Here is a 27,179-nt window from a genome sequence, read left to right as displayed (position 1 = left end):
ACCTTCTCAATGACTTTTGCTAGGAAAGGTATTGGCTACAAGTCAGTAATTTTTTTTAAAACATCCTTGTCAAGATCTGGCTTCTTCAGGACTGGACGAATCAATAATTGTTTAAGCGCAGAAGGGAATTCACCAGAGTTTAAAGATTCGTTGACAATAGCTGTTATAACTGGACTTATGGCGTCAACTGAAGGTGATTCTTTAGAAGATGACTTGGTACTGGGTCGAGTGAACAAGACGTACTCGAAAGTGATCTGATAATTTGTTTAACCGTATCACAACTAAAGATCAGATCTCGAACTGCGAAAATAAGTGAAAACATCTAACAGAGTCATTAGCTACAGGTATAGCATGATCTTTAGAAATTCCCTCTAACTCATTCCTGAGGTTCCGAATCCTTTGTACATAAAAGTCATTAAAATTTTCCGACAAGGAATCCAGAGAATTATAGATAGTTGGTGAAACCGGTAATCCTGAGGTGAACAGTCGATCAACAGTTTTAAATAGCCTGCGGTTGTCTGCTTTGTCAATTTTGGCTTTAAAATAATCTGACTTCGAGCAAGATTCCATGAAAAGTAGGGTGGGATTTCCTAAATATTCTCTCCTGGGGACGTTTCTCACGCGATAAATTCGTGGATTTCTTTTTGTGTCTCATTGGTTGATTAAATTATTTATGTTATGTTATGTTTGAAGGGGTTGGTTCTGAAACAAACTTCACGGTGCTGCGTCGTTTTATGGGTTAAACAGGAACAAGTAGCTTTATCAACGTTGACAAAGTCACTTTTAACCACCTTCATAGGGTGTTCAGTCGCGGTCTGGGGGTGAAACGAGAACAATAGTTTATAAAATCACTTTTTTCCACGTGACCTTAAAAGGGCGTGAATAAAACCAAATTTAATGAATTTCATTACTCTTATTTCCATTTGATTTTTAAAGAGCAGCTGCCTTTTTCTTGGTTTTTGTTGTCCTAAATTTTTGATAGAAGTGTCTGATATGGCATGTTTTAGATCAGAGCGAATCACAAAAGTTTCGCTCTGACGATGGTAAGCTTTTGTACTTTTCTCTTTTAATTTGTTTCCCCACTAAAATGCTCCAACTTAAGGTGGCTGAACACAGTTTTGGCACTTTGTGAGTATATGTCATTTGCGAAATCATGGCAAGATAAAGGTTGCAGCTCACAGGTTGAAACTTGGCAACTGAAAAATAAACTGATGAAAGATTTTGATTGACAGATAAAATTTGACGTTTTCGTAGTTTCCGTGGCAACATGAACGATTGAATGCAACCTTAAAATTTCACTTTTGCTCAGTTTACATAAAATTCGCTCATTAGATTTTCCTATAAACTTGCGCACAGCTTGCTATAATTAATCATTTAATTTAAAACTTATTTGACCAAATTTTAACAGACGAGTTTTTAGGTAATCAAAAATATAATTTGCTGTAATTAATAAATGTGTCACAAAATTCGTCTGTTCAACTTCCATTTTAAAGTTCTTATTATCTAAAACACGATAAAAGCAAAAATTCTACCAGAAATAACATTTTAATGAGTAGATTTTGAGAAATCGTCTTCTACCATTGCTTTTTTCGCCGTCATGTTTGTTTGTCTAATTTAAAACACGCGCCGTCACGTGAGTTACCGCTGACCGCCCGCAAAACTGTGTCCAGCCACCTTAATGACGGATCCCAATTAGCCTAATCACTTTGGTAGAAATAAACAATCCCCAATAGACATCAAAACGAGCGAGGTTGAGGAAGCTAGCTACCGTCCTTTAAAAAATCACTTTTGATGAAACAAGGGGACTTGTTACTGGGACGCTTAAAAACAACGGGTATTCACCTGAAATTGAACCTGCTGATTCCTATGGAGCTTCACTAACTGGGGGTCCCCTGAGAGATAACACTTTCGAATTGCTCCAGTTTCATGTTCACTTTGGCTGCACTAATGACCGTGGATCTGAGCACAAGCTTGATGGCACACAACTTTCTGGTCAGGTAAATGTGTCAGCGATGTGTGCCTTTTTTCTTTTACACCTGACTTATCGGCATTTCCGTTTTCTCATATCCTGGCCCGCAGGATATCTTTGCTTAGGGAAACGATCGCAATGATCGATTAAAGATCACCCAGGACGAGAATGCATATACGTTTTCGATATTCAGTGTTGAGCCATCTTACTCGCAATCGAAAAGTACTTTCACCGAAGTTGACACGAGTGATTTCACAGGCAGGTTTGCCTTCCCATTGGTGTACGCCGCATATGCATTTGCTTCAAGTTCCGATCTGCGTCTCATTGTGATTTGCTATTAGTTATTGGTAAGGTTATTGGTCTTATTGATAACCTCTGAGTTCACGCGGGCGCAATGCTTTCTTGAGTGATCTCTTACGGTGGGCAACAAAAAAGGACTATGCAGAAGTTGAAAAAGACTAACCAGAAGCTTATGTTGGACTTAAAACATCTCAGTCTTTAGACACCAAGCTATCAAGTGCCTTTACTGATCTTTACTAGGTCGGTACTTGAACCAGCTCAAGGGAATGACCGTAAACTTCTCCTCTTTTCCCCATCTTCACATGGTATTTGGTCATGGGGAATTATATTACGAGCTGTTGTAGCCCTTTGGATTAAGGTACACCCTGCAGTCTTACATCCTTCCAGCAAATTGTCTTCAATAAAAACAATACAGTTTAAATATGCAGATCACTCTCCCCCTTCCCCCCACCCGCTTCGTGACGAAGTAAAATCCTAGCCGCTTTCCATTCAACCGATACGTCTGGTTTTAATTTGAGTTTTCAGCTACTTCCAGTAGCGAATGGAACCGCATTTTCCAAAATGTCCAAAGAAGAGGACAAGCTCGCGAGGTATATCCGAGTTTTCGAAATTTTTTTCCCGGAAGTTTTATTTAACTTTGCTCCTGGAATCTCTAGAATTTTCGGTTTAATGGTTCTCATTCCGGAAATTCAACAGCTTGCGGAATTTCTGGAAACTTTTACGGGAAACTTCTGTACCATTTGCAGTTCTTTCCAAGTTTTTGCAAAAGGCAAAAAATTCTAATAATTCATAGCAGTTTGCTATAAAAAAGTGCTTACCTATTTACTTGAATTTTTTTTCTATTTCCTTTAAATTAAATAAGGCCGAAATGTAACGCCTACAGAGACTCTCACTTATTTTCAACCAGCTGTGCCACCTTCTGAAAAAAAAAGGCTTCTAAACCAGTAAAAATAAATAACTAAATGAATAAATAAATAAAATGAAATGAAATAATGAATTCTTGAGAAGTTTACTTAGCTGCAACTAAATATGATTGCGTGTGACTTGAAATGGAAATTAAAATTAAAATAGGCCTTTTGGAAGATGGCGTCATTTTGATACTACGACCATAATCCTTTCGTTTTACCTGTTCATATATAAATTTACTAATCCCAGCGAGGTTCCAATTACCAAAGCTCTGATTTGAAACAAAGCAAAACCATGGAGGATTCTGATCGTACCAGTAAAGTGACGTCATCGCGCAAATGGAATAATATAGTCTAAATGATTTAATTATTATGGGCACATTCCAAGGGAAACATCATTTTTGGAAATTTAGCAAATCTGATGCACCACATTATCAAGCCTGGTAGGTGTTTTAGAGAAACTAAAAGCGAAGAACACGGGAAAAGCTAAAGCAGCTACTATTTAATTGTAATAACATAGCTTAGTAGGAGGATCGAGGCACCGATCCACCTCCTGCTAGGTATAAATTCTCAGCAATATCACTAAATCAGATCACAAGCTACGACTAACAAAGCTACTAATAGAAAATGAGACCAATAACTAAAAGCCTCCTCCGCTGGTTCACAGCGGTCAAACGACTGAAATTTGCAAAAGTTAAGCGAAATACTTCAAAGTTAAGGTTGCTACTTTCACTATGAAAAGTTTAAGGTATTACCAACATCCTGTTAGTTTACTAAACTTTTTTAAAGTTTACTAAAAAAGTTCTAAGTGATTGAAAACCGATGCTGACGTTATTATCGGCGCCATTTTCAAACATGATTCTCTTTTAGCGCGAAGCGTTTTCAGCGAAAAAAGCTCAAAATTTTGAGAAAAATGGAAAGATAGTTATGTTGACTAACTGATTTATACATCTTTGCCCATTTTTCTCTAACTGGTTAATGAAATCCCAGCAATAAAAAACAAAAAAAAACAATTTAGACGTTTGACCGCGGTGGTCCTCCGCTGGTCTGTTTCATAGCCGTTCTTTGTCCACGTCACGCACCGCTCCACTTGGGGAGGAGGGTTGCGTGACCATACAAAGAACGGCTTTAACGGCTGTGGAGCAGACCACTCCTCCGCAGGATACTATAAAAGGCATAGTTTTGCAGCGTTTAACATAGCTTAGAACAAACAGTCGTGCAACACAACTTGTGGCCATATATCCCAATTTCTAAAAAACAAGATTATTTTACTTGACGTAGCCACTTGCCTAAACACTAGATCGATGAGACACGAGCTGCGCTTGCAAAAGCTTAGGTTCGTAGGTTAAGCAACTACTTTAGGGTATAAGAAAATTGTCAGCGATTAGCTATTAACAGTAGTCTCTCTCTAATCCACCATTACATTAAACCTTCTGTTTAACTGCCAGTTAAAGAGCCAATGAGATGGGGACAAGTATTATGGAACTTAAAATTTGGGTCTGAATCTGGTGTTCGAACCTCGGTTATTAGCTCTATTTCCAACCCTAGAACAATCCTTAAACGTTTTTCACCTTGAGAACTCACTTGATAGCCTCCCCCAGTCCAGGTAAAAACAACCATACTTACCAAAATTCACGAACCTCTTTTGAATTTGTGGACAAAATATTCAGCCTGTGTGACCTCCGAAACGTGAGGTACAATTCATCTTCATATTATTTTTACAGAAGATAACAACACCTATCCTGTGACGAAGGAAGATCGAATTTACCTAATGGATCTCATTCCAAAAAAATGCTCCATTGATCAGCGCAAAGATAATGGTAATGATAGAAGCATGACTAATCGTAACGGTAAAAAGGGCAAAGTAACTAATGGCAACGGTAAAAGTGGCAATAATGGTGGTAATGGTAATGGCAATGGTAATGGTGGCAGGGGCGGATCCAGGATTTTTTTTAGGAGGGGGTGCACTCGTTTCTTGCTCTACTTCAACCAACTTCAATAAACCACACAGTTTTTTTTTTTTGCAGAATACCAGTTGTATTAGAAAACCGCAGGTCATCTCAGGGGAGGGTGCGCACCCCCGGCACCCTCCCCCTAGATCTGCCCCTGGGTGGTAAAGGCGATGGTGTCAGTGGCAAAAACAATAATAACAATGATAATAATAAAAAGAAGAAGAAGAAAGGAGACGAAAGTTTGACTTTAGAATAAATGTTATTTCACTTACGAGGGTTCCCTCACCACGCCTCCTTGTACGCAAATAATACGGTGGATAGTTGTGAAAGACTACATCCTCGCTTCTACCAGCCAGGTATGTAATACTCACTAACTTGAATTAAACTTAGCTTAAGGAAACTCAGTTCTACGTTTTACAATTAGGAGTGTACACTCGACAAGTAATAATAAGATAGCAAACCGGTGGTTCAGCCACTCACTGTCAGAGTAGCATTGACCAGTCCTCGATTTATTTGGCATTTTTTAAAGGAATATTAAATAAGAAACTTTCGTTGGAAGTGGGGTGGAGTTGGGAAGAGGTTCGTCTCACTGAGTGGTAAAAATTAAACGAAGACGGTGCCGATGAATAACTCGTTTTTGCCTTTAACAAATTACAGGAGCTATTGCTCCATGTGGGAAATATTTCAGTTGCAAAGGCGACGAGTATATCTACCATTTCAATGCTTTTAATATTTTACTACAAACAAACTATTGGGATAACAGATGATGTATAGTACGTTAATTTTTCTTAGACAAGCTTAAAGGAGTCAATACTACAAGAACGGCAGGCTCCTCAGTTGCATATGTGACAATGTCAGATCAACCGTTCAGTGAATTCAAATTGAACCACAAACTGATAGGTTAAAACAATTATTATTGTACCCGGTAATAAACTAATTAAACTAATTTTGTTTATTTTTTGTGTTCTAACTTGAAAAGTTCAGGAAACTTGGAGCAGAGTATTATGGTCCACTCATGTGCGACAACTTCAGTCCAGTTCAAATCTGAGGACCGCACCGTGTACTCCGTCACAAGCAAAAAATAGTTAGTGAATCATAAAGGCAATAAAACAAGCGAAGCCGGTAGCAGTGGTAAACAAAACAGTCAGTGAAACTACATGTCCCCAGTTATGTCAAGATAGCGTTGCGCAGTGCATTACGCTATTTTCGGTTTTCTTTTTAAAGAATTTCACGTTTTGTCAACCTTTAAGGGGAAAAAACGTGAAGTATCCTGATATCTACCGAAATTTTTTTTACTACTTTCGAATCAAACCGAAAATTGAAGGGTTTCTTCGTTACGCCTAAACAATGACCGAATTTGGAAAGTAAAATCCTAGGATGAATGGAACGATCATTTTGCAGAAGAAAGTCAATCTATGGGTACTGCTTTCCAGTGAACTCCTACTTCAGGCGACGACAATATCGCACTTAACCGCAATCAAATTTTACTTTACTGATTTTGCACTAATGTATCTTGTTTTTTCTCAATAAACTGATGACGGGATAGATAGCAGAGTCACTGATTTATTTAAATGCTTTCCACAAAGCAATGACACACAACTAGCTGGTTCCTTAACCCTTTCACTGCCAGAGTGCTTGGTGGAGTTTTGTAAGGTGACTCTAACTTTTGAGCCTGTGGACGAAATCCTATGATTTGACCATTCAAATGAAAGCTCTCTGCCTGTACTTGCACATGGTGCTTTTTGTTTTTCAAAATTTTAAAAAATGAAATTTGCAAAGTTGGTGGAAATTTTCCTTTCGCTACATTTGGCAGTGAAAGGGTTAAGGTGGATGGCAACAATTTTCAATTTTTGGAAGCACTTTGATGGATTGATATAAACCGAATGTCAAGGTTACTTCCAAATGCGGCGTTTGATCGGGTGAATACGATATTTACAGTATTTTTTTTCAACGATTTTTAACTGTGATGAATCGATAACACTAAAATTAAACGCTAATGGCAAATTCTAATAACAACAATAACAATAACAATGTTGACAAAAAAAAATGTGCCTGCCTTCTATTAACGTCCAGCAAATTGTTATTGTTCATATTTCTAAAGGAAATTACTTCAGTTGGAATTTTATGTACCCTCGTTTTCACAAAAAAAAATACGCTTCTCCACAAAAACCTTTCTAAATGACTTCCCTTTCTAATAAAACCTATAGTCAGGTCTTAGGCCCAAAATAAATTTGTTGGAGAGGGCTCAGAGCCATGTTGCTTGCAGGACCTCATCAGCGTATGATTCATAACTTCCGACATGTTTTACTGCAGCATTGAAAACTACCCAAAAATAATCAACTTGGAATATCTTCCCTTCGAGCTCCCCAGATAATTATCATGTTTTCTAAGAAAAAGGCCTTTGTTCCTAGAAAAGCTCAACAGTTCTTCAGTTCCCTAAAAGCCGTTATTTCAAGGTTCTTTGAGAATCTAGGATTGCCGTACATAATTACTGAAAATGTTGGAATATATTTTTAGGCCGAGAGAAAAGAAGATAAGGAAAACGAATATTCCCAGAGTTCATGCAAAAACCTTCTGACTGTTTCTTTTTTGGTTAGATCTTCTGGAAGCGCTGCTTCTATAGACAATTCCCATCGAGTAATCTCTTTCTGGAAAACACCTACTTGATGAGATGGTCTCGAGTATTCCGTTACTTCATCAAGATAAACCGTCAAGTTCGACATAAAACCCCTTTCTGCTGGATCTCGTTTGAATTTTGTTGATTTGATGAAACGAATTAGTCGAACATCCTTCCATTGATCTTCTTTGACGACAAAAGGCCGTCCAGAATGCATTTGACTTCCCCATCTAAGTACATCCTGATACTGCGCATACTTTGTATCCCGGGTGTCTTGCGGTGACATTTCGTAACGCGAGTGCAAAAGAAAGCGTATATCCGTCTCCAAACCATCTAGGATGATGTCATCATTTGCGCGAGTGTTATACTGGGTCACGTGACCTTCTGGGTACATTATGCCAGCAACTGCTTGGGCATCATCCCTGGGGTCAAGATTTGGGCGTGCTTTCCAGGTTCGTTTTAAATCAACCATACACCAGCGAAGATTTGGAAACTTGATGTCAATGAAACCAAGATTGTTGTCAAGTCGAACATAAAATTCAGTATCTTCACTCCTTGGACAAATGTCCACTGTGTATTTCTCTATCATTTTGTTGTCGGGAAAAAAATTACTTTCGCGAAGAAACTTCTTTACCCTGTCTGGGAAATGAACAGAAGTGTAAAACGCACTTCTCGAAGGATTTCCGCGCTTACGCTTTTTCCTGTTGGTTTCACACGCAATAGTGCGATTTGCTCGTCGTTTTCTTCTACGAGCGCGTTCCTGCAGTTCGTTGACGAAGGACACTTCTCTAGGAAGCGCATGTTGCCCTCTGTATGGCTTAACAGTCTTCCTTTTGTTCGTCCTGAGCATGGCAATGGAGATGGGCTCACCGTCTTCCAGCAGTACATGTGGTACACTAAACATGTAAACTCGCCCAAAGTGAACAGCAAACTCCAGATGACCATGAATCTTGGGATCAAAATCTCTTTCAACTACCTGAAATAAAACATGGAAAACCAAAATCACGGACATCGCATTCCGTGCGTCTTACATTCGGGCCGTTTGATAATGCTTTTAACCACTGATTTTTAGTTTGCGTGACGGACACATCGAGTGGTAGAATACGTAGTTTTTGTACCAAATAAAAGCCACTGATTGAAAGTATTTAACAAGTAAAATAGACGGATTAAGAGACCGAGGTCACAGCTAAAATCAGCCTCAAAAAGGACGGTGTTAACGAACTTGAAAGATTCATACAGTTTGATTACGGACACTTTCTGCTGGTGGATGCAATGGAGGCAAATTTTACAGGTAGGCGAGAACTTTTTCTGTTCTCAAATATAATTTTTGCTCCATACATTTCTTTGTAAACCAAATGACCATGCTTGTCTCCCCAAAAAAGGAAAGCGCTGTCGTTACGCAGGCGCCGTGTCCGCGATTTCAGGCCATGTGGCTGAGTAATAATCCTCATTCTCCATAAATTAAAAGTATTTTCAAGGGCAAGGGCGGCGCAGTAGGGAGAGCACTCGTCTCCCACTAATGTGGCCCTGGTTCGAATCCTGGCATATGTGGGTTGAGTTTGTGGTTGGTTCGCTCTCTTGCTCTGAGAGATTTTTCTCCGGGTACTCCGGTTTTTCCCTCCCCTCAATAACCAACACTTCCAAATTCCAATTCGATCTGGAACGCACGGACACGATTCAACGAGTTCTTGAGAACTCTTAAGTGCTCCGAGGGCCAAAAAAAACAAAAAATACTATTTACAATCCAATAGATATCAGTGGTTTATGATTGTAAGCTACATAATTATTTATATATTTATTTGTGTACTATTTATGTGAATTCGCCAGTTCTGGGCAAGCGGGGTTCAACGCAAAAACGACTGGCGCCAATGACCGCGGGCCCGTAACTGTCCTTCCCCTCATGAAAGATAGATCACCACAACTACTACGCCCCCTACTCTTTAAGAACAGTGTGTGGGTTCTTTAACGTCCCACAAAATTTATATGTGCAAGGGTTGTGAGACGGGGCTTACGGTTTATCGTCCTTATCCGAGAAGACTAGAAAGTCTAACCGTTTGCAGATGTATTTACAAAGACAGCCTTTTCTCCCCAGTTATTTAAAGATTTTTTGAGTGTTGGGCCGGGCGGGGCTTGACCCAGCGGCCTTCTGCTCGGCAGACCGACGCTGATCCAATTGAGCTAAGAGGGTGGCGGTTTCAGCACGTGATTATGTTTCCAAGGTTACATGACGTGCGAGGTTATCATGTGTCTGATGACATGGCCCATCATATGGTGTCAATGAGACGGGATCATTTTCGTGTCGACTCCCTTCATACAAGACAACAATAGCATTTTCCACGAAACAGCCGCTCATCAGTGATACACGGTTACGTGATGCCTCTTTTTCCATTCTGTCAAGTTCTTCTTCCACTGCGCGAATCGTAGGTTCACTTCCCTTCACCTCCAAGATAGCTGAATTGCGTGATCGCGGGAGCTTGGGACGAATAACGACACTCCTTGCCCCAGTCTTCCTCGTAATTTCTAGAGCCTTACTTTTCTCGACACCGGCAAAGAAGGAAGAAAGGAGAGGTGATAGGTAAATCACGTTGTAATCTTCAGAACCACTTATGGCCAACATTATTTGCACATCACCATACAGTGCTAACATCTGATAAGCACGGCGCATATGTTCCTTCACCAAGTTCAGGTGATCCTTGTCCAGCAAATCTGCAAATTTACGTGCGCGCAAGATACGCGCCAAAGGATCTGGAACCTCTTCTTCAAAAAACGACTTATGCGCTTTGAAAAACCTCATGAGCATTTCACCAAGTTTGGGGGTGGGGAGGTGTGTGCTATTTGCGTTTTCGGCATCATCGTCACCAAGAAGGCGAATTACTTTTTCCCATTCCACGTACATGTCACTTTCTGTCATCGCTCCTCGTACAAGTTTACGTACCTCTGAGGTAATGTGATCTTCGTTGAAATTTTGAATTTGTCCCTTGCGCATGCACTGAACTAGAAGTACGGAACCCATTACATTTGAGGTGTTCCCAGCACCAGCTTTGTTTCGTGAAAGACCTGTCACATAACACCATCGGTGAATGACACGGAGAACCAGCAAGAGATGAGGAAAGGACTTAATGTAGCTTGACAAAAGAACTCCAATTGGCAAACACCTTGGAGAAGCAATCAAATCGCAAACAAGATTGGGGGAGCATTTGGTTTCATTTAACAACCTCCCAGTGGGATGCTTGCAAACAAGAACCTAAAAATAAATAAAAATAAAAAGTAAGTCGGTGTCTAGGATCTAGTAAGATTAACGATTTAAACATATTTTGTTCTACTTAAGGGCGTTACCGAGAGACATGAAGCCCCGTTGTTAATAACCTTAATAGCCATAATTGGACAATTAAGGGAAGCTAAAACCGGTATCTGCTTGTTAGTGATTTATCCATTCGGTAGCATTATTCAGCTTCTAATTCTTCGCATCTGATTCCAGAAAGGCTGAGGTAAGGTTATTCAGATTTTATGTCATTGTGACTGTGGTGACTGTGTCTGTGACCAGCTAGGCTGGGTGGTTAGATTGCTCGCTTACATAATGTTTGATTGTAATATTAGAAATAGCATCCTTACCGGAAACGTCTTTTTGCCGACAACGCCAACTTTATGGAATAGATTTTTTGGATCCCCCTCTTCGCCTTTTTGCACCTGAGTCTCTTTTAGGTGTGGTATCAGCCTCTCAATTGATTTCACTTGATCTTTAACAGGGATGTCATTCACTTTAGAGGGATCTGCAAGCTCTTCATCTGAGTTAATTGGATCAAACGACTGTTGCGACATGCTACACTCTTCCAGTAGGCCTGAGAGGAATGGTGGAATGTGATACATTTCCTGTGAAGTAACGGGGACATCATGCAATTTCTGAGTACCCTGTGGTAAGACACAGATATCCAGGTCTGAATTTTCGTGAAATAGAAGCGAGGCTGAAGAACCAGTCACGATCATCGAATGCTGTGGTAGAACGCCTTTTAGATGCCGCACAACTGAGTTTTTGGTTCTTACTCTTTCTAAAAACTGTTCAAGTAGCCAGGTCTTTTCTTCATTGAACAGTCTGGCTAAACTCTCACCTACGGTTGTATTAACGTTCAGGCTCTGGGAGAAGTGATGCGGTTGTTTGCGGTTTTTGATAGCAAGTATGATGTCATTAACAAACCATGGAAAACCGAGCAAACGCTTCTGGGGACCTGGTTCTGACTCATTTGCCTGGTCATGAGCATGCGTGTAGGCCACATTGTACCAGGCTGAAGCTTTGAGAAGCATCTCATCTGTAATATCCTCATTGTCCAACAGATGCTGACCATTCACATTGAAGTCGTGGAAGAACTGGTTTCGGAATTCCAACCGCATCTCAAAGAGGATGCAGCCAACCATTTCTGCAATCTCTGTTTTCTCTTTACTCAAGCGATTTCGAAGCTTTAGAAAGCAGCCAGTCAAAACTTCGGCCTCGGATTCAATGCCGTACAAACCCATTAGAGCATGCATTTTGTCTCGGTACTGCTGGTATGACTCTCTGGCTTCTTCAATATACCTGTCGTTACCTTGCAGGAGTAAAGACTTGTCGATTCTCATTTTCTGGTCAAACTTTTCAGACGCTGCGTCTTGAAACTTTCGACAGCGACGGTAGAGCTTTCCTAAAACCTTGTCTGATGGGTAACTAGGTTTATCACGTTTCATCATAAAATCAGGGCATTCCTTAATTTTCGCGATGCCCTGCATTTTGGGCCACTTGCCTGTTTTAGGCGCATCTACTGCTAAAGAATGTATCTCTAACAAATGTAGACAAACTTTAGATTCGACACCATCATTCTCCTGGTCTGCTAACGCTTTATGGGCGTTGTCAATCACTCCTAACTGATCACACCGAATGTAGTCGACCACAAACTTAGTCATGTCGGCGGCTGTGATTGGTTGCGTTTGTTCCTGCTTTTCCGGGGTTTGGTAATCCATCGGCGGGAAATTTGGTTTCCTTGGTAACAAGTCTTTGTTCCAACACACGAAGTAGAGATCCCCATCCAAATCACCACCTAAAATTGGAATGAGCACTCTTTTTAACTATTACCTTGCGATCAAGACATTTATCCCCTATTTTCTTTGATTGCATTGTACTTCAAAAAACAAATAGTATCCTCAATCAAGCGACATTTGCTCCCAATCATCTGTCTGTATTGGAATGATAATCATCGCCGATAAAAGACAGAAATACAACGATAAAACTACATTGTAAACCGCACTCAGTCCAAGTTCGATCAAAGCTGGTACTCGAAGATTGCGTACGCGACGTGTAGAGATTAAATTTATGATAGCACGCCTTGGCTGCTTATAGGCCAAGAATGTCTTGAGTAGGTTCGCACTGGTTCTTACACATGCATGAAAACGACTTTTTTCAGGTTTATGCTGTAAGTATTGATTTAGTAGTCGCACTTATTTACTCAACACGCAAAATAGGGCAAGAATGAACCGGGGCACAAATAAATAAAGAAAGAAAGAAAGAAGTAACGATTTGCAGGTAGGACATCCACATAGTGGTTCTTCGTCTACCTGATTCCTGGTCGAATTGGAATTTGGAAATGTTGGTTTTTGAGGAGAGGGGAAAACTGGAGTACCCGGAGAAAAACCTCTCGGAGCAAGGGGGAGAACCAACAACAAACTGACAATAGATGCGTGGGGCAGTAAAGGGTCCGTAATTACTAACAACAAACATTTTTGAGGGGAGGCTTCAAACACACTGTCACAGTGTAAAGAAACATTCAAGGGAAGAGTACCAAAGAAGGGAGAACTTCCGTTACTTTAAGAAAGTTATCCCATTCTCAAACCCTTGCTACCACTTTTGAGTCAAAAACCCTACCTGCCATTTCATTACAGTGAGGTCTCGATCCACGTCGAGGGAAAACCACACAGTCCACTAGATGCTTAAGTTTGGGGTTGTCAACAGCTTCAAGTTGGCGAACGTCTCCTGGGTGCAAGCATGGATTTCTGGTCACTACTAAAGGTCCCCTAACAACACGTTGCTTGCTCGTGTTGAACTGGTCCTCGCAATCCACACGAGTGGAAACTTCAGAATACTGCACATAGACCTAATGTAATAAATAGACGTCGAATAACGTGTGAGTTCTGTTGGTACATGAAGCTCATTATTAAACAAGACGACGAGTTACGTTAATAGCTGAGTCTGTGTTGACTTGTTTATGTTTGAATCAAAAGATGATAGACCAATCAGGGATGTTGCGGTGTCGCAAATAACGTGCTATCTTTTAACCTGAATCGCAAAACTATACACCTAATTACGTTTAATAGGACAGTCAAGAAACAAACAAATTAATAGAGAATTTAAAGGAAAGACCAGTTTGCAGAATGCTAATACTTACCTAGGGAAGACTAGTTTTCTGCACTCCATAAACAGAATGCGTTATGGCAGTTTAATAGAGTGTATAATAGAGTGCGACAGCTAGATGCGAGCTTGCGTTACACATGCATGTTTGACTGTACACTAGACTGAATCAGGAAAAACGCAATAAATTCTCGCTCTTACTAGAAATTTCTTAACAAAAGTTGCAAAGAAAGCAACAAACCTGTCCTGGATTTAGTACACCAAGCTCGTCCATTACACCCATCATCAAACGTGCCTCCTCTGGTGGCAGAAGGATTCGGGATCGGGAGAGTAACTCGTGGATGTGATTTCTATACATAGCAACAAGCAGGGATTTAAAGAACGGCTCCGTTGTCAGCGGTATTCCCGAGCTTGATAAACTTTTATAGGACACGCCCATTTTGGCTCCAGTACCCAGCAGCTCGATAGCATCGTTCTCATTAACAAGCATTCCTGATAAGAAAATCACGATAAAAAGGACTTCTTTTCAGTCAGTAGAGAGGTTCGAGAGTTTAAGCTTCAGGGCCCGGTTCCTCGAAAGATAGTTAAGTTTAACCCAGGATAAAACCAAGTTTCAAGCAAGGTTTTCTTGTGTAAGAACATGTAACTAGAGCTTACAAAATACTGTTGTCTCTTTACCTCGACAAAAAGAAATGATAACACAAAGTGTTACTCTAAGAAATGCATAGGAAGGTAAATACAGAAAGTGGAACAAAATTTTAACCCTGGATTAGCGCTAATCGGCCTTTCAGCAACCGGGCCCAGGTACACTGCGAACGGCAATCGCCAGATTCAAGAATTTCTCAAAGTAGAAAATGAGCTGATAACTGTGACAGCTCCAAAAATTCTTATGGATAAGAAATTGCGTGAAACTACTCATTTATGTGCAGAAGTAATGAACAGTAAAGGGGAAACTTGGTCATTTGGTACAAATTCGCGTTTGCCGGTTCTATTTTAAAAGAGTAACGTTTACAGCAAAGGGCGAAAGCTAATTTGTCCCACGTACTGCCGAATTTTTCTCTTTTCCTGTTCTTTGGTGTTAATTACTTCTACAAAAAATGGTAGTCGTCGCCAGTTTTATCCATAAAAGTTGTTGTGAGCTGTTTATGTCTGCTTATTTCCCATTTTGAGAAATTTTCAACTTTAATCTGACGTTTGCCGTTTGCGAAAAACGTGACTTTCATTTCACCATTCTAAAATAATTATAATTTTGTCATAATCTCCATCGGCCAAACGCATTTAAAGATTACGCTTATTGAACATAATTATTCATCTTTGTCTTTGGAAGCAACTTACCTGCCAGTTTCTCCAACATTTTGCTCTGCAGTCGAATAAAAACATCATCTGGCACACCCTGGTTGGAAAGCAGCATAATCACCTGGTGGTTGAGATAAACGACCTGTGGTCGAGACGTCTGCAATACTTCAAGTCTGCGGTGAAAACTCTCAAATTTGCACATACTTTGACGGAAGATGGCTTGTTTGCCTGGAAGTCTCGGATCTACTGCAAGGACACCTTTAAAGCCAGAGAATCGAATTTGAAAGGCCGATGGTTTGAACGGCTTGGCGATTTTCCTGACAACCTACAATAAACAAAACAAAAGATGAATGTTTGACGAAAGTCACGATGATTTTTCCTTCTCTCTTTTTTTATTTATGTGCGAGTGGGTAGAATTTCTGCAACCTTTGAGGTTTTCTAGATGACTCACGTATGGGTTAAATAGATTTAAAAAAGAAAGCCTAAGGAAGTAAGCCCTAAATACAAACCGTGCGGAAGGGACGTGGGGTCAAACAAAACTTAGAAAAATGACAGCCTCAAACAGCAGCTTGGCCGTTTCCAGGTAAACAAGGGCCACCCCTTCTACCATGCACAAGGCGGAAGGAGCAAATATGTCGCTTATGGTACAAAAGACGATGACAAGCGAGGTAGACCTTCTAAGGAGTGCATGGAGCAATGTCTACTTATAGTCTTACCTCTGCGGCAAGTTCTTTGGATATTCTGCCAATTCCATCAGAAAAACAGTATTTCTGGTCAACTGTCTTGACGTCGTCCTCTTTCTCGCTTCGGGTACCTTCGCTGATACCAATGCCCACGGAGTCTATAGAGGTAGAAAAGCACTGACCCATGCGAGCCACCTATGAAGCCACACACCTTGAATTGAAGAGAAACAAAAACATACCCAGAAAGGCTCAGATGGCTTAATTTGCATAAGGGACGGGGACAATGTTTCGGGACAAAAGAGTTTTAGGAGGCATAATTTGGTTGATAACGTTGCATTACATTTTCTCCGTTCCACCCAGACTAGTGAACAAGAAATCGAAACGAAGCCGAACTCTTAGAATTTCCTTTTGAAACTTTCAAAATAACAGCTACATAACTCTTTTTTTTCGAATAGAGCCTGAGACAAAGTGGCTCAACTAGACGATTTCTCTGTCTTGCTAAAATTTAGAATGAACTAATGTTTAACCAATAATTAGGCCATGAAAGCCGTCTATTGTATCGTTCTTAACAGCTTCAGGGTTACTTAGTTTTCATAATTGCCTCTGATGCCCTAGTTTTATCGCTTCATACATTTTCAGTGCAACATAAATCTCGGACGTACTTGATATGAGTGAAGTCTCCCATCCACCCCCGTATGATGTCTGGTTCAAACTTTGGCCGAACAAACCAACAGCTATGGTTACGGAGCTGACTGTTTGATGACCCCAAAAACTGAAACCGTTGACCAGCTATGTTCAGTCCTTCATCCAGGACACGGTTAATGCCGTCTAGCAGTGGATCCAGGCTTCCTCCTCCTGCAGAGAGTTTAGAAAGGTCCTCATCACGTACACTGACACACAGGAAACTCTCCGTTTCGTACTGTCTGAGTACGCGATTTTTCACCATAACTTCCGGTGGGTAAAGCAGTAGTCTTGTTGGGGTGATGACTGCACGTTTTATTAGAGCACAGTGACCTGGGATGGGCCTGTTTTGAAACCCTGAAGCAGAAGGGTTGTTTTGGCCTAGAAATGCCTTGAAGGCTTTTTCGGGATCACAGAATGAATCTTGTTCCAGAGCTTTCTTCAACTGCTCAAGTGCTGCGCACACTACACTGGTAGGCTTGTTTAGCAAAAGTTCGCTGAACGTCGAAGACATCTTTCCACGCATTACTGGATGCCGCGAAATAACCATCTGTGACGCATACTTCACATCATATGGCAAATTAGGGGGAATATCTGTAACTGGAAACCTGCCAAAGCTCTCCTTCACGCGACAATAAAATGCCTTTTTGTTGAATCGATTCTGGATTCTGGACAACAAGTGAATGATCTTAGAAGATTCATTGCAAGGTAGTACAAAACAGTACGTATAGCAATGGGCCCAAGCGTTTTCGCTGTTCAAGAGACCAGGAAGTCTTTCCCAGGCAATCTTGTCAAAATTGTAGTCATGACGTAAGGGACGCTTCATGTTTGGATCTGGGTACTCTTCATCAGTCGAAAAACTGTCGGATTCTGATTCACTGCCGTCATCCGACAGTTCACTACATATGTCATCAACATCAACTTGGAGAAAGTCGTCATCGTCATTTTCATGTGGGCCCTGCTCGTTGTCACCACCAACGTCCAGAAAAAGGTCATCAACAGATTGGAACAGTCGAGGTGGGTGCTTTATGGTAAGAAACAATTTGATTACACCAGACGCCACGTCACTGTTGACGATTATAAAATCTTCAAGTTCTTCATATCGGAGTTCCAGCTTATAAGTCTTAAATCCTATCGTCAATATCTTGAGACTGTGATCAAAGTAAATCAGAACGTTCTTCAGCGTGGGTTCCGAGGGCCACTGATATCGAAAATGACACCGAGTGAGGAACGTTCCGAGAAACAAAGAATTTGCCCACAGCGAATGAAAAGTGTCTTCTGCCTTGTGACGCTTCTTGGTGAACGATGCCTTGAGCCAAACTGGAAGTGGCTCCTCTTCAGGTTTCGTCAGGTACGAACACCACTCCTCTGTCACGTGACAGATGAAACCTTCCTTGGATCTGAATTCTTTACAATTTCCGTCTTCGTTAGGTTGCAGGTCAAAGCTTAAATCTTTCCTTCTGCTTCCTTCACTGCCTGATAAGGAAGGCGTGTTTGTTCTCATTGCCATCACTTCAAACTTTTGTTCCAAAAATTCCACAACGTGTTGTTGATGCTCTAGAGTTCCAAGATGGTGCACTGAAACACTTACTTGCGGATTATACTTCTTGTTTGTAATTTCAATGGTCTCATTACTTGTGGGGACAAAAGAATCGAGACGTTTCACTTCACATCCAAAATCTTCTGACGCAATTTTTGCCTGTTGTTTTCCATCAGATGTCTTATCGCTTCCTCCATGTTCCTTTCTTTCAGAACTACATCCTCAGCTTCTTGTTTTTGCCTTTCATTACAAATCACTACAAACTTGCTGCCAGGGCGACGAGAGGCACGCCCTCTTGTTTGAACAAGTGCTCGCAATGTAGCTGCCCCTTCAAATCGGATGACCAAGTTACATTCAGGCACATCAAGGCCTTCCTCCAGAAGACTAGTGCTGATAAGCAGTTTTACCTGGCCTGTTTTAAAGCATTCTAACAGCACTTCTTGTTCATCAACCCAAGCCATCCCGTCATAACTTCCCTGGCCGTGGCCCACAAAAACTTTGGGGTTCAACGTTTCAGGCACCTCAGGAAGCATTCTGATCTGCTCACACAGCTTGTAAGCTGTTTTGCGCATGCTAACAAAAACAATACCCCTTGAACTTTCATCCTGTTGCACTTGACATACAAATTGCTTAATGTGCGCCGCAAGGATATTGTACCTGTCCGATATTGGTGACTCTTCGTCAACCGAACTGTCCGCTAATCCTCGAAGATCTCGAAAAGTCGCGTCTTCTCTAACCATCTTCGACAGGGCCTGCCCTTTGGAGAAAGTTCATAGGTGATGTTATGCACACATTCTCTGAGGCATTCCATTGCACGTTCACAGCCAAGAACCTCGCAGACATCTACAATGCTAAGCATCTGCATTATATGTTCACCAGCTATAACTGCTTTGGTTTTGCTCTTGTTACCATGGCAACTGTCATTCAGTCGTCTTACTGCTCCTCTAAAGTTAGACGAAAACAAAGGGAACCAGCAAACCGTTGCGATCTATGTGCGTCGTCTAAATAGGAGGTCTTCAAGTACTGAATATGCTCTTGAATTATTCTCAGGAGGACAACTTGGCGAGTGTTCATTTCAGGTACTGTTAAGTATAATGTATCTGGGCTGTTTACATTTTCTGCAAGGTCGTTTGACTCAATGGGGGTAGAAACTTCACAGCTGAGGTTATCAAGCAATTCTTTAAGTTGATCTGTGGTCCTTTCAACCGTTACTCCTCCAGCTGGTGACGCCGTTAAACCCAAAACAATAGGTTTAAACTTGCTTGGTGTACCATGATAGTATTCCATGATCTGATTATACTGGTGTCTTCCCCGGGAATGGTGCGCCTCGTCGAAAACCAAGACTGATATATCAGATAAACGAACGATCGGGTTTCTCTCAATAGCCAGAAAATTTAGAAAAATCTGATGTGTCAGGACCAAAACATCAACTTCTTGATTTGCTAACGCTTGATGGACGGCTTTCTGCTGTGGCGATTCCATTTCACCGACCAGCTTCATCACTCTCAATTCAGGCACCTGGGACCTGATATATTCACTCTGTTGGTAAACCAGTGGGACTCGGTCAACGAGGAACACCATTAGCTTGTTTGGGTTGAGTTTCTTCATACAACTCAGTGCCATCGCTGCCACCAAGGTTTTTCCCGAACCCGTGGGTAGGCAGACCAGGGTGTTTCTGCGCATGACGGAGAGAAACAGTTCCCGTTGATAGTCTCGCGGACACTGTTGTGTTAAAAAATCGATTTCTTGGGATGCGTGTGTTAGCCCCGAGGTGTCACAGTAAATCATGGGCTCGCTTGGTTGAAGCTGAGACTGACATATTGCAGAAGACACATTTACAACTTCAATGCAGCACTCCTCTTCAAGTCTTGAACGTATCTTGCACAGTTTCTTCGCTCGAATCTCTTCACCGTTGTTTACAAGGTATATGTTTTCTATTTTATAGCAGACAAACTGTTTTGATAATAATATCGTAACATTACCCACGTGCATTCCACACTGTCGGCAAAGAACTATCCAAGGACAATATTGAAGGCTTTTTCCACTCTTTGGATTTTCCTCCCTGTTGAGCTTTTCAAATGCGTCCGCTTCTCTTTCTTGTCTCACAGCAAGGTGTAGATGCGACGGTGGAATTATCGCCAGCATTATCATTTCTCTTCTAGCAAGCTCCATGCGACATCTGTTACAGTGGATTGTAACCGCAGTAATCTGTCCTCTAAAAGCCATCGTTAGTTCGGTGTTTTACAGCCGAGATCTGCCAAGAAATAGTCATCACATTAGACTGAGAAGCAGTCATTTTTTTCTCACAGTTCTGTTCGTAAGGCCTTAAGATATTCTTACAAGATATTATTCGCAAAAGTTTTTAGCGCAACACAGCGTTGCAACATTGTTTCGACATCAGTTGCAACGCTGTGTTGCGCTTAGAATCGTCGTTGCGAATCTTCCCGTGAAACATCACATTTAAGCGCGGAAACTTGAAGTGAATTCATTCTCTTTACGCGCTCCTAGGTGCAGTGGAACTACGTTAATGCGACTACCGAAACGGATTCAAAGTCTCTAATTCGTTTTATGATTCCGAGCAGCCACATAAAAACGCAAAAATACAATTCTTGAATACCCTGATCGTTTGTTCTAGTCCAATGCTACAACCAAACACTTAAGAGCCCGTGGAGGGGAATAGACCTCGTCATGGTTTTACTGGAAAAAATTGAGCTCATGATCAGGGCGTTACATGCTGCTTTGTCGGCGTCGCAGATGCTCTAAACCTTCTATGTAGAGCGTCTGCGAATTTGTGCCAATGTCGTGTACGAATTCCACAGAATCGCAAGGACACATGTTGGCGTTTTTGATTGGCTAGTTTCTTACGCAGTTTGTGATTAGTCCGATTTGAATTCATTGTTGACAGGCCAAACACGACTAACTGATCGAGACAAGAGAGATTGAGCTCGTGATAGTGTGAAACGTGGGGTGTCTGTAAAAGCCGGAGCAGGCCCGGAACACTCCCGGAACACCCTCAGGACACCCCGGAATACCCCGGAACACCCCTCCGACAGGCTGAACCTCCCCGGAACACCCTTAATTACAAAAGTTAAGCAAAAAATTACAACCCCCCCCCCCCCCCCACAAAAAAAAGAAACAAAACAAAACAAAACAATAAATCATCATTGAATCAATAAACATCTTTCATCTGTATCTGGAAAAGGGAGATTGGAACAGATTGACTAATTCACGCAACTTAAAGACTCCTGAAGATTTAAGAAAATAGTCCATTGCCTTTATACGAATACTTACTAGCTTTTTGTCTGAAATATAGCTGAAAGGGCCCTTATTGAATGAAGTCAAGAAAAAATAAACCAAATAAAATAAAAGAGTTAGATTAGACCCAACCGGATGGCCCATGAGGGATTTACAATATTTTCACTTAAAAATATCTTGTGCCCAATTTGATGTCCACCGTGTTCGAGGAGTATCACTTATAAAATTCACTTATTTTGATTCTTGCCTTGTACTCTTTGATTTTGATATTTTGTCTTTGATTAAAAAGAAAAACATTTTTTTTTCATTTGATTTTTATTTAGTTTTTGTTTTTTTGTTTCAGCGTTTCATTTTTATTTTTCAGCTTATCTTTGATTTCCAAAATTTATCACGCTTGATTTCTCACTGGCGGCGTTTTTGATTTTCAAAATGAGATAGATATGGATCTTACCAATGTGACAGCTTCAGTAGTGGGTTTTCAGCAATACTCAAGGCCAGGACACTCAGACATATCTCATGGCCGAACGAGACAGAGAGGGTGTCGCCTCTTAGACTGTTAAGCCATGGCAAAAGTATTTATTCCAACGGGAGACTAAAGGACATAGTGCTCCAGTCCAAAGTTTTACTGGGCCCTTTACTAATCTCAAGAAAAACAAGATCATACCTGAGGGGTGCACTCTAGGAAAGTTTGGGTAAAGTTTTGCCGCCGAGGCCTTCACGAACCCAGACCCTGCTTAAGAAAAGAGACCCTAATTCGTTTCGTTTCGCAATCAGAACTAAATAATTTTTCAAACTAACATCGTGGAATTGGAGTTTTTGGTGAAAAATTGTTCATACCACAAATGTAGAGTGCTTATATCCAACCTTCACATTCTTGTAAAGGATTCCGGTCCAAGACCCTAAAAACCATGCCCTGCTCTTCAGGACGGAAAAACGTTCTGCGCATCCCTTATCGCAGGCTCAAGGCGGGCTTTTCTAACTGTGTTTGACTGTGTTTTGTTTGTCACCGAGAGTTCTGACTGAGACTGAATGAAATGCACAAGGTGTAAACGTTTGCTTCTCGAAAAGCCTTTTTACCTTAGTGTGGTTTTTGTTTTGCGTCACTTAAAAATTACTTCGGACTCAGAACAACCAATGTTAAAGGAAAAATGGATCATTCCGTCAGTCTGAGGTGGAATAAAAAGTTTTCAATTGCAACATCTCCAAAGAGGCGAATATTTTTCTGATTGTGCATTCGATTTATTTGTGAGTTGATTTTGCCTTCTTTCGCAGGGCTGAATTAAAACCCGCTTGTATTCTGTTATTACTAATTAGTAAATACTTTTTTACATGCCCAGATTTATTGCCTTTGCAGAACCAGCTTTATCCTACTCTTCAGTGAAAGAACCATTTGTGCGCTTAAAACTCTCTCGGAAACAGGAGGCCAGCAAGCGTACTCGACACGAAAAGACTACTTCGATCATTTTTCTGTTACTCAAGTTATAAAAGTCAGAGTGTTCTCCATTTTTAATTACATAGTTTGTTTTCCAGTGCACTGTGAAAGTTTCTGTTCTTTACAAGAAAAAACTTTCTGTACGCAAATGTTCCTTTTCACTCGCTGTTAAGTAGAGAACGACAACCGCCGGCAGTGACTTTAAAACAATCAGGTGACTCTGCCCGTAAACAATTGCTGGAGCTGGATTTGTCTGAGGCAAGCAAAACAAACACCCTTACGTGTAGTTTTCCGTATTTCCTAATGATTGGCTGATTTTGATTTGCTAGAATGAAGACCCTCGCATGGACTAATTCACTGAGTTATTAAAAATAGTTAAAAGTAGGTTGACTTTGAATGGTGAATCATGGCTTGGCTGCGAAGCTCACTGCAACTGATCCTTTGCTTTTAAGATCTTTAGGTAGGTTGTTTTCGTACAAAAAAATCAATTCTTCATTGTCAGCAAGAAGTTTTTGCAATAATGTAATTTGAACTTTGTTTAAAGGAAATCCTACTTACGCGTAGGTTTTTGACAGATGTTATGCATGTTCAACTTGACAACACGAAGCATAAGCTTTATTAAAATTTATCTCTCAGTGCACGAAACGATCAAGTTTAAAAGTGAACTATAGTTGTTTTGAGACCGATTTTGTGGAAGATTTTACTAGATAAAGATTGAATCCTTTTATGCCCACATATTGACGCCAAAACTTGACATAGAGGATTTTGTTTATATTTCAGTGATCTGCCAAGCTACAAGTGTCCGATCGAGGGTGGGTTTAAGATATCAGCTTGAGTGCGACAAAGTTCAAAGACTTCAAACACATTGTGGGCATGCGTTATTTGGGGGGGGGGGAATTACTGTGCAAAGATATTTTGCTTTTGAGTCCACAGTGGGGCTCTGGACCTTATATATCCAGGAACTTCGTTATACGAATACATTTTGTGAATGCATCTTGAAAAAAATCGGACCTACGCACGCACATTTCCAGTACAACGCAAGGAAACAGGAGCCAATTAATGTCGTTAAAGTCCGTTTTTCTATGAGATATTTTTCGAGAAAATTAAGTCATGAGAAGGTACGTTACAACCACAGCTTGCAACTTTTGAAGGTAAATTGCTTGTTTTTTCCAGGCTAAGTGTGGAAACGTTTTATTAATAGGAAAAAAAATATTTGAAATCTCGCCATTTTTTCAATCCCGGTCGGGGATCTGGGCAAAAAAGTTCACGCATGCTCATTACGTTTTTCCGCCCTAAAGCCTTGCTCAGGGGCACATTACAGTCAAGGCCAAATAAGGGAGTGTGCCCCCTTTCCGGGAAACACCTACAGAACAAAGAATTCTCCGTGTAATACGTATATAATCTGGCCGCTCGAAAGAAAAAAACAAACAAACATTAGCTGGAAAACCAAAATAACGAAATATAAATTTCAAAGTAAAAGAAAACAAGGCAAGAATAAAAATCAAAATAAGTGAATTTTATAAGTGATACTCCTCGAACACGGTAGACATCAGATAGGCAAGATGTTTATTTAGAAGATACTTTGTTTTTTTTTGTTTTTGTTTTTGTTTTTTTTTTCTTGACTTAAATAGAAGATATTTATGGATTCATTGATGATTTTTAGAGAGTTTTTTGTTTTTTTTGTTTTTTTTTTTGTATTTTAATGAATTTTTGTTTTGTTACGTTTTACATTTTTTTACATTCTGACTTATGAACACGGAACACGTAAGGAAAAATACAAAAAACGGAAAGGAAAACTAAACATTATACAACGCAGACTAACCACAATAACATACTTACAAAAAAGAAAACAAACGAAACAAAAACCAGGTACCTTCTTTTCTATTTACATGAAAAAAAAGTAAAATAAAATAAATACAAAATAAAGATTAATAATAAATGAAGTAAGCGGAGAAGAGATCGTATTTATATTTGCCCCATTTCATATTGTGGGTCTCCAACTTATTTTTTGACTTAGCGATCATTGTCTCTATTAAGAATACAGTATTAATTTTGGAATGAAGAACTCTGATGGAGGGAGGATATTTGTTCTGTCTACAAGAGTATAGATATTGTTTTGCCAGTAATAAAATATGATTCACAAATATCTCATCCTCACATCCAATAATACCAAACAGTATATCTTTGTCTGAAAAATTTTCAATCTTGACCTTATGATCAACAAGCCATTTTATAACCTCAGACCAGAAATTCTTAGTATAATGACAAGACAGGAAAAGATGTTCGAGGGATTCGTCCGATTCACCACACAAGGAGCACGCTGGAGATGGTATAATACCAATTTTGCATAAGAAGGTATTTGTCACAAGGCATCTGTTTAATAATTTATACTGAAATTCGCGAGTCTTTGTATCTAAGGCAACACGATATATCAAGCTATAGGTTTTTTTCCAGTTCAAGGTGTCATTAACAAAATTAGCATCAAACTTTAGTTTAGCAGTTGGTGGAGTGACGATTCTGTCTCGAGGTTCTTTATAAACAATTTTCGAATACGCTTTTTCAAGTAAAACAATTTGACCACTTAAGCGTAACTTAATCTCATCACGCAAATTGAATGGTGTGTCACCTGTATAGATGCAGAATTTCAACGATTCACGCCATTGAGTTGGTAGAGCGTCTATTAAAGAGACAAGCCTAAAGGCATCTAGCGGCGAAAGGTTCAAGACTCTCAACTCGCTTTTGATTATAAGTTCATGTTTATTCGAGATTAAATCACCCACTCGAAAGATCCCTTTCTCAGCGACATTTCGAAAATACACAGACTTGTCACCAACACAAATAGATTTGTTGTTCCATAAGATAACTTTTGACAAGTCTTTTCCATTTGAATCCTGTATATTTAAATTATTTACCGCAGAGCACTTTGCAAAAGATTTTAAGCATTCTTCATAAAAGGATGGTAATTTGATAGTCAATTTCTTCAAATCAAAGTCGCAACATAAGACCAATTTACCACCAACAGGTTTCAGATAATGCAAAAGGATTATTTTCCATCCACTCGGTTGATCATTTGCCAATTTCTTGCAGCAAAGTATTCTTTGTGTTTCAATTATGGAGTTTAAATGTGGGGCCTTAAGTCCTCCATCTTCGACATCACTGATAAGTGCAGAGCGTTTAACTTTATCCTTTCCTTTCCATATAAAATCAAAGATAATTTTGTTCGCTTCTTTCACAAATTCTTTATCCAATGATATCAAGCTCGTGCGATATAGGAAGATAGGGATAATAAAGGTTTTGACAATTTGAATTCTCCCTATGATAGTCAAATCCCTCCACCTCCAGATTCGTAGCTTAAGTTGGATGGAGCTGATTAATTCATTGATGTTTAGCTTTTGTTTTGCTTGAATGTCATAGGTAAAATGTACTCCTAAGATTTTAGCTGATCGTTTAATTTTTATGCTGTTCAGAGCGGCTTCTTGTACGGTACAGGCTTGGTTACCTAGTAGCAAAAGCTCTGTCTTTTCGTGGTTAACCTTTAGGCCAGAGCAAGTTCCATAATCTTCTATAAGTTTAAGAAAGTTTGTTAGAGAGAGGTCATCCTTTAAAAACCCAGTCAGGTCATCTGCGAAAAGACTTAATTTGATCTCTTCTTTATCGACTTTAATACCACGAATGTTATTACTGTTACGTATGTTAACACATAAAACTTCTAATGCTATAATAAATAAGTAAGCAAAGAGAGGGTCTCCCTGTCTTACTCCTCTTTCAACTGCAAAGGATGAAGTTGCAAAGCCATTATTTAAGACACAACTAGAGACATTCTTGTAAAAAGTGTAGATCCATTGAATAAAAGATGGTCCAAAACCAAAAACGGATAACGTTCGAAATAAGAAGTCCGTACTAACTGTGTCAAAAGCTTTTTTAAAATCTATACAAACCATTCTTCCGTCAATACTGTATCTCTTTGAGAATTCCATAACGTCCTCTATGGTTCTGACCGCGTCGAAAATGGTTCTACCCTTCACATATGCAGATTGATTGAAATGTATGATGTTTGGTAAAACATTCTCCAATCTCTTAGCAATGGCTTTTGAACCGATTTTAACATCAACATTAATAAGCGAAATCGGTCTCCAGTTTGATAAGTCCCTTTTGTCTTTGTCCTTCTTTTCTATTAGGGTA

The 27,179-nt window shown here is 40.1% G+C and overlaps 1 pseudogene; it reads right to left on the bottom strand.

The window, feature by feature from the left end:
* Window positions 1–5,834: 5,834 nt before the first annotated feature.
* Window positions 5,835–27,179, bottom strand: part of LOC140922662 (uncharacterized) — a 31,690-nt pseudogene continuing 10,345 nt past the window's right edge.

The sequence above is a fragment of the Porites lutea genome, chromosome 13 (assembly GCF_958299795.1).
Source record: "Porites lutea chromosome 13, jaPorLute2.1, whole genome shotgun sequence".
Taxonomy (NCBI): Eukaryota; Metazoa; Cnidaria; class Anthozoa; order Scleractinia; family Poritidae; genus Porites; species Porites lutea.
Note: the sequence above shows the minus strand (reverse complement) of the source record. Positions and strands in the feature narration are given on the sequence as shown.